At 42.8% G+C, this 9,197-nt stretch overlaps 1 long non-coding RNA gene across 1 annotated transcript; it reads right to left on the bottom strand.

Moving 5' to 3' along the window:
• Positions 1–2,183: 2,183 nt before the first annotated feature.
• LOC144174999 (uncharacterized) lies at positions 2,184–8,180 on the bottom strand. Its single transcript, XR_013323582.1, has 2 exons — positions 7,470–8,180; positions 2,184–5,578 (listed from the first exon to the last, which is right to left on the bottom strand). It is a non-coding gene; the product is annotated as an uncharacterized LOC144174999 (long non-coding RNA).
• Between the last annotated feature and the right edge of the window lie 1,017 nt (positions 8,181–9,197).

Raw genomic sequence — 9,197 nt, 5'->3', positions numbered from 1 at the left:
TATATTATTCTGCCGCATATACCCGACCATGAGAGTTTGTTCTTGAGGGTCAACTGCTGGGGTGAAAATTTCACGGTATGTGCTGTGTATACGCCTCCTAATTCTTCGCCAAGTTACTTGCAAATGCTTCACGGCCATTTGTGTATGTGCAACGATGACCGGCTGAGTATATCTGGGGACTTTAAATAACCTTCCACAAATTGACTGGTGTCAGAAGGAATCAGTGTTTAATGCTGATGTGAACCCTTTCCTAGATGTTATGCTCATGTGTGACTTAGTACAGACTGTTACCGATTACACAAGAGTTGTCGGTAATGCCCGTTCAATATTAGACCTTGTTTTTGTTAATTCAAGCACGCTTGCGTACACGGTTTCTATTAACAATGGTTTCGCTGATCACAAGAATGTGCTCCTGTCTTTCCCTTTAGGGGGTATCAAGAAGCACCGTAAACAAGTTGTTAAAATTGTGAAAAATTATTCCAATGCCTATCACCAATGTATCGTATATAGACATTCTTTGAAACTTCTGTGATAACCTTCTCAGTTCAGTTGATATTTTGTGGAATACGCTAAAATCTACTGTTCACTTTTGAATCGACAGATATGTTCCTAGCAGGCGTGTACCTACCAACCAAAACAATCCTTGGATATCAAGGGAGGAGGAGGATAAGGAGGAGGAGAAACAATTTATTTAGTCTACAATCATTAAGTTTGAATATTGATGGGCTTCTTCTTGACTCCGTGAAGTGTCCAGAAGACCTTGCTTCGTGGCGACTTCCAAAGCCCAGTCCACGGCCTGAATTTGGGTCTCAGGCTCGGAGCTGGTCACCGCAGTCTCCCACTCTATTTGGTTAGAGAGATACCATTCGGCTTTAGGTTGGAGCTCAGGGCATTCATATAGGATGTGGGCTAAGTCGGCCTTTTCGGCCTCACACATTCTCCACTTTGGGGTGTAGAGACTTGGGTACATTAGGGCCAATTTATAAGGGTTCAGAAAGGTATGAGATTGGAGTTGCCTCCATGTCACCTGCTGGATTTTCGTTAGTGAATAATGAGGGGCAGGGTAAACTAGTCTTTCATTTCTGTAGTGAGATGTAATCTCTTGAAAAGTAACCATACGCTCCTTAGACCCTCGCAGGCACGATTGGAGATTTCAACGCGTGTAACATGAGTTGGGGATACCGAAAGAACAACAAAAAGGGAACCGCATTGTAGAATTACATCCAAGACGAGGGTCTCTCCCTGCTTAATGACACGCTGCAACCCACCTGTATAGGAGACGGTGTACAGGCGGACACTAGCCCGTATCTCACTTTATGTAAAAATATTGGACATGGGAAGTGGAAAAACACAATGCAAAGCCTGGGTAGTGACCACTATATAATTGAAACCGTTATTGCGGTTTCGTCCCTTAAGAGAAAGGGAAGGAAAAACATTAAGATAACGGACTGGGACAAATTTAGGACACTACGCTCACAAACTGCCGAGGAAATTGAAAATCTGGACGACTGGATTAACCAGCTAGAGAACGATGTCGAAGCAGCAACCGAGTCAGTCCCGGCTACAACAGAGATGCAGTCCGTTGATAGCAGACTATTACATATGTGGCAGGCCCACGAGAGTCTCTAAAAAAGATGGCTCAAACAAAAACACAATAAGAAACTCAAAATCAAAATCGCGCGTCTGGTAAAACACATGGAAGAATATGCGAAAAAACTAGTACAGCAGCAATGGGAGCAAACCTGCGATCAGACGAACGGAAACCTACATCTTAAAGACACATGGCACCTGCTTAGGTTCCTACTAGACCCGGAAAACTGCAAGTCCGCACACAGTAAGAACATTGAGCGAATCATCCATGCCCAGACAACGCACATACATCCTAGGTAAGTGCCAGGGATGTCCCACCTGGGAGTTCGGGAACTCCCAGGGACATCCCACTTAAGTTCCAAAAACATCCCAAGTGATACAAAAAAAGACCTCGCTGGGATGTCCCAGACTAGGACTTTGCTGGGAGGTCTGACATCCCATGTAGAACAAAGAAAGGAAATTTTTGGGATGTTCCAAAAAGGTGCTCGTAGGTCCTTTTCAGGACACGTTTGATTAATGCTTGTGGTTATAGCTCAACATTCCATTGCAATGGAGCTTTTCCTCCACTCAAGTACACAATTAGAACTCTGCAAAACCTTGCAAAACCATTTTATTGGACGAATTTCCTACATAACAGAGATCAGTGGCAAAATCAAGCAGCACTTAAAAAGGTACACCATACACTTTTAATACCACAAACAGAAGTTCTTTATAACTTGATGCATGACTTTACTTCTGTTTCTGACAATAAATTCGACTAGCTGAAGCAGAAGTGAAATTTCACATGAAAAATTTCTAAAGGTAGCACGAGTTATGTACAGAAAGATAAGAGTCGTCTCTTATCTTTTACATCAGAAATGTGCCATGCACCTAAATAATACATTTACAAAATAGAGTGAGCCTAATTTATAAGAAATTTATGGCATAAAGAATAAGGTCTGACAGTGCTGTACTTTGTGAAATACCAAAAGGTGAAACATGTTTCACGACACAGGAAAAGGACATTAGTGCACAGAAAGTTACTGAAAACCATTAAAAGGGCCATGCAGACAAAACACAAGTTTGGTCCATTAGAAAGATTGCCTCGATAGAAACATTTTGACAAGACTTTAAAGGGGCCATGAAGACAAAATACAAGTCTGTTTTATTCGAAAGGTTTCGTGTTCTATAGTGCCCCCAGTGCTTGTCCAGAAGCAAATGATGCTTTGTTCACTGTGAAATTAATCAATTTAAGCTAAAATTTTGATTTTCACGCCAAAACGTGTGATTGAATGACGTTTGCAGTGATATAAGAGCAGGTCTTTCAGCTAAAGTTGGTGTGGAGCGGAGACTTGTTTACTGTTAGTTGACCTAGATGGCGCACCACACCACGGAAAGCAGTCTTATGTTTTTGGTTTGTTCGTGACCGTATTTAAACATGGCTTGTTTTTATTCAGGGAGAAAATAATCATTTTGTGAAACATGGTGCTCGCTCGACAAATATGGTCACGTAAGACACCGTCGCTCGCGTCAGTTGGCCAGTGTTGTCTGAGACAATTCCAAAGCCCCGCAGTGCTATGCATCTAAACGAAGCATAGTGCGTGCAGTACCAACAGCAGTACGCAGAGGTACTTCAATGTTTACGTGTGCTTTCCTAACTTCCACTGTTTGTCCCACCATTCTTACCGATATAAAAAGAATGTGCCCTAAATTTAAATGAAAATAGCTCTTTGGGCATGCTTATGAACTCTGCCTAATTTGCGTTTGCCAAGCCTCAGCCAATCGCACAGCTCGGCATATGACATCATAGGTTCTGCTGCGGTAAATGAGCTAGTGGGTTGCATGGCCATTCCCTTTTTTTCCTAATTATGTAGCTTATTTGAGTGAAGTTTACGTTAAAAGTGGTGTCAACCTGATTCTACCGAGGCAATCTTTTGAAGGAACCAAACTTGACCTGTCTCCATGGCCCCTTTAAATGTAAACGTTGCTCAAATAAGCTACATAATTAGGAAAAAAGGGAATTGCCATGCAACCCACTAGCTCACTTCCCACACTAGGACACACGACACCATACGCACAGCCGTGCGATTGGCTGAGGCCAGCAAAAGCAAACGCAAGTTAGGCAGGGCTTATAAGCTTGCAGAATAAGCTATTTTCGCTTAAGTGTAATGCATATTCATTTTATAGCAGTAAGAATTGTGGAGTGAAACAATGGAAGTTACAAAAGAAGAACCAGTACGTATTGCTGTTAACTACTGCACACACTATGCTGTTACAGCAGCACAGCACTGTGGCGCTTTGGGGTTGTCTCAGACGACACTGGCCGAGCGGTGTAAGCGACATTGTCTTACGTGACCCTAATTGTAGACGTACCCCATGTTTCACGAAGCAATTAGTACCTACCGTAATAAAACCAAGCAAGGTGCAAATACAGTCAAAAACAAAGCAAAGGTGAAGACAGCATGGTGGCAATATTTAAGAGGATTGATGGTAAACAAGGCTCCAAAGTCCGCTGCAGGCAGGACGGCGCACTTGAAATTAGCTTGAAGACCCTTCCTTGTGATGTCATGGCAGACGTCACAAAACACACGATTTGGCAGGAGAATCAAAATTTTAACTTGAACTGATTAATTTCTGGGCGAATAAAGCATCATTTGCAGCCCGACACGTGCAAAGGGCACTACAAAACCCCAAATCTTTCAAAGAAAACAAGCTTGTATTTTGTCTGCATGGCCCTTTATGTGGCAGTCACACTCCCTCAGGCCGCGCGGTCACTTTTGAACAATACGGGGCTACCGTAAGGCATCGCTTTGCACCACACACACATAGAAATCATTCAAAAGGCCAGCTGATCTAGTTCTGATTGATATAAAATACTAGTTCTAAAACCTACTGCAAATGAAAAAAAAAAAAAAAACTTATAAAGTAAAATTTTGGATCACGTGTACCTACATTCGAAAAGAATTATGTAGAACTATTCAACGTAAAGGGAAGACATTTGCTGTGTGCTTAGAAGGCATGCCAATTGGCCACATGATGACAAATTTGTTCTCAGCCAAATAGGTTTTCACCTGTCTGCTAAAAGGCAAATAAAAGCTAACAGAATAAAATTGATGAACAGGTAACATTACACGGCTTAGAGCAGAAGAATAACCCTGTGCACGTGTTGGCTGTACGCATATTTTCCTACGGGAAAGTGTAAGGATGTATATTGCGACATTTTAACCTTGGCATTTAAAAAATTCCAAATAAATGCAGCCAAATTTTGACGGCAAAAAAATCAGTCTACAGCCAACATATACAAAAACTATCACTGCTCTGCACTGAGTCATGTAAATATCAAGTAGAGAATTTCCCTTTTTAGACTTTTTTAGCAGAAATATGAAGAAATTTTGAAACCAATTGAATTCCATCATGCAGCCACTAATTGGTATGTATTATGAATGCACAGCAATCTATCCAATTTCTGTTGAATTGTTTTCTATAACTTCGAAAATACAGAGGCAAGTGAAGCAAAATGAGATTTCTCAAGTTTTAAATTTGAATTTGTCTCTCATACACTAAGATAAATAATACTGATATCACTCAAAACTAGACAGGCCGCACTTTGTAATAGTACATTAGCCATGTATGTGGTGTTAGTTGACGCACAGCAGAGACCATACAAACGTCCAAATGGACAACCACACCCTGAGGGAGTACTGGTGCCATGCACCTTATTCTGGCATGATGCCCTGAAATCCGTAGTTTTTTTTTACCACGTAGTAGCTTACCACACACACACAAAAAAAAAACAGTTTAGTGTCAGGAAAATATACATGAGCAATCAAGAAAAAGAAAATCAGATTAAACGACTTTCATATCATTCCTTGGCAGTCACGCATTGGAGCTCCAAGGATTTTCTAGTGTGCCGCAGCTCTTTCTGCAGCACGTCGGAACTGTGTTGCTGTCTTCTTATCCTTTGGAGTTCCTTGTGGCTGGGGAGGCTTTCCATGGCCCATGAAGCTGCCTGCACATCATTTAGAAAACAACTTGTAATGAATTCAATGAACAGTGCAGACACCGGCTAGCTTGAACACTGCCAGTAAGGAAACACAACTCAAGCATTACCGAAGTGTACAGATAAACATTTACCCATGGTGATTTCACACCATGGGTAAAACGGCATGCTTACGAGTACAAGCTGAGCTTCGCTGATCTCTAACAATGCCCTTCCTGATACATGCTCTCGTGATTGCACTACAGTCAAAATAAACCTCGCAGCCAGAACTCACAACACTAAAGCCGCCCGCTGCCACGCGAAACCTTGAGGAGCTTGCGGGTTGTTTTGCGCAGAAAATTGATGCGTGATAGAAATTTTGCTATTTAGTTCTGTTTCATGGACATGACCTTTACATTCCATGATTGCCCAAACATTTCACCTGCTTCAGATGTAAATGAAACAGTTTTTCTAAATAATTTTCAGTCAAGAGATTTTGAACTGGCTCTTACAATCATGCTTGTTGTCACAACGCATCACACACATGCAAGCTACTGCAGCCATTTACCATTAAACGTTTGTCAAATGTGCCATTACATTAGTCTTCCCTGGGATCCAATGGTGCAAAGCACAATGAAATATAACAGAGTAACAATAACAAGGACGACGCTAGACACGGGAGTCACAGTTTTCTGGTAATGCCCACCAGGTTTAAAGCAGCCTGTAAAAACTGCTAACTGCATCTCTGAGTGTCTGCTTGCCGACAAGAGACTACAGGAAACTGGCAAAAAAAAAAGAAAAAAGAAATATAGCTGCTTGGCAGTTTAAGACTGACTGCAATACCTATATTCAGAGCATATCGTGCAATTTGAGAAAGATTACAAACAAAATGAGTGAAAGGTTGTGTTTACCGCTCATGAAAAATTGTTCAGGCTTTTTAAGAGTAACCGCACTGTGAAGTCAGTCTTCGCAGCCCTTTAAACATGATGCACAACTACCCCCACAGTGCCCTTCTTTAAAACAGTTGTCAAAGCGGCCCAGATCACGTTGCCATTTGTTGCATAGTTTGCCGGAATTCTCTTTGCTGTGGAGGTTGTGTAGTCGCCAACATGCCCATCTACAAACGGCCGCAAAGTTACAGCAGCAAGCCACATTTAGATTGCAGCACAGTCATTAGCACATACAAGGGCAGGCGATCACGCGAGCTGAGTAAATTGAGCACATCACACACTGACATGCTACTCAGTGAAAAATGTTAAACGCGTAAATTATAAAGCATAACGGCTGCGCTATGCCGCTCTATTATTTCTGAAAAATAAGAAAAAGAAAGAAACGCAGTCAGTACCGAGGGCTGTCACTGGACTGTCTCACGCGTTGACAAAACCCGAGACGTGGTTTTATCTAAATACATGCGAGAAATGAGTGATTTCGTTCCGGGTAGCGCGGGACTGATGATTGAGGCCTAGAACCAGGAACTAAGCTACGCGAAAAGTTTTAGTTAGTCAAACTATTGAGGCCCAATAATGTCTCTTTGTCTAGAGTTGTTCTTGCTCGGCTTTCCGGTTAGTCAAACTATTGAGGCCCAATAATGTCTCTTTGTCTAGAGTTGTTCTTGCTCGGCTTTCCGGCATCTGCGGAGTTTTTTTTTTTTTATCTGTTGCAGTGATGACCTTCTACACTAGTTGTATAATAAATTCATGTAAAATAATCAACAGCTAGAGATACAAAGCAAGTTGAGCGACGCGAAACAGTGCAGCAAGCGTTGCAACTTCTCCCGCCACCCCGGGAGAAGCCTTTCGACCGTTTCCGCACTGAGCACCCACCTTCGACCACAGAGCAAGAAATCATGCATAAAACACAAGAGGGGCATTGGAAGGGTTTAAACACTGAGTGGTACACATAAACGACTTGCAATAGTTACCTTGTGAAATGACGTTCCAGCAGCACGGGAGCACGGCGCACATTTCCATCCGCGGGCGGCCATGTTTATAAAACTGCGATGGCTGAATCGGCTGAATCAGTTTCGTAAAAAGCTCACAGACGTCTCTAATGGTGTAGAATAACAACGACGCTTTAAAAATGTATTGAGATATAATTAAAATAAAATAGAAATTTTAGTTTTTAACTTATAGTTTGAAATATTGTACATAAATACGAAATAAAATGGCAACAAAGCAGACCCAGAACCAAGCAGCAGGCCATCTGACCGGGACGGTTATTTCCTCCCTTAGAAAGCTGCCGTGCTCAAAAGCAGCGTTTTCAGTTGGTTTAATCAGTGTACTAGCCTTTCTCTGAAGCACTTCCTGTAACAATCACGCGCTACCTGCGGGTACGCGAGGCATTTGCTCATGGAGGAAAGAAAAGTTTTTCTTCCTCATTTGCTTTACGGCTGTACCTCCTTCACGCGCATTACACGCGCCTATGCGTTTTATTCATCTATGCACAAAAACGAAATATTGGGCTGACCGAATCAACAAAAAGCACGCATGCGCTTCCGCATACATCCCAATCACAGCCATTCGTGGACATTTTTAGGACACTCCCAGTGCGGAAGTCCCAGGGATGCCCATAGGCTGTGCTGTTTGGGACATGGGATTTAGGGCCTTTTTTGGGATGTCCTTAGGATGTTTGGTGTTGTCTGGGGTCATCCGCTGGGAAATAAGGAACTCCTACAGGCGCTCAAAGACATGTACTTAAACACATCTAGTCCTATAGAACTTCCAGGGTACACGGGTTCCTCAAATCCAGAGATGGATGAGGAGATCTCGACAGCGGAAGTTAGGGCGGCAATGCACAAACTACGCACCTCCTCTGCCCCTGGGGCAGACAGAGTTACAAATAAAACTCTAAAAGCCTAGATGATAGCTCAATTACGGCCATCACTAAGATTTTCAATCATTGCTGGAAAAAAGGAGAGCTCCCGCCTGCTTGGAGGCATGCCAAAGTGACCTTTATTCCTAAGCCAGGTAAAAGCCTGGACATTCAAAATCTGCGACCTATCTCACTCGTCTTGTTTAGGGAAGCTTTTTGAGCATGTTATCCTTAACAGGATTCAAACACACATGGGAATCACCATCTCTTCCCAGACACTATGATAAGTTTCAGACCACACCTATCAACACAAGATATCATGCTCAGAATATCGGAAGAGGTGGTAAATCCATTACATAATAAACACACCCCTGCAATCCTCGCTTTGGATTTAACCAAAGCATTTGATAATATCGAGCATGAGGCGATTACGGCAGCATTGTCAGCCCTACAGGTCGGTGAGCGAACCCATAGCTACAGGCTTTCCTGTCCAACAGGACAGCTGAGATTCATTTCGGGCAGCTCAATTCCGACCCTTTCACCCTAGGCAGCAAGGGGACACCACAGGGCTCAGTGCTCAACCCCTTGCTATTTAACATCACACTCATACCCATGACCAAGCTGCTAGCTACAGTACCTAATTTGTCCCACTCCCTGTACGCTGACGATATTACGTTGTGGACAACGAAGGGCAGCGACGGAGAAATAGAGTACACGTTGCAAACCGGAGCTGACATTGTCTCGGAACAGGCTAGGGCTATAGGCTTATCTTGCTCTCCTAAAACGTCAGAGCTCCTGGTAATGCGTTACGCGCCTGGGAGACAAGCCAAGGATACAC

This window comes from Haemaphysalis longicornis, unplaced genomic scaffold (assembly GCF_048455015.1).
Source record: "Haemaphysalis longicornis isolate Haplotype H1 unplaced genomic scaffold, Haemaphysalis longicornis Haplotype H1 scaffold_3, whole genome shotgun sequence".
NCBI classification, from domain to species: Eukaryota; Metazoa; Arthropoda; class Arachnida; order Ixodida; family Ixodidae; genus Haemaphysalis; species Haemaphysalis longicornis.
This window is presented reverse-complemented; position numbering and strand designations above follow the sequence as displayed.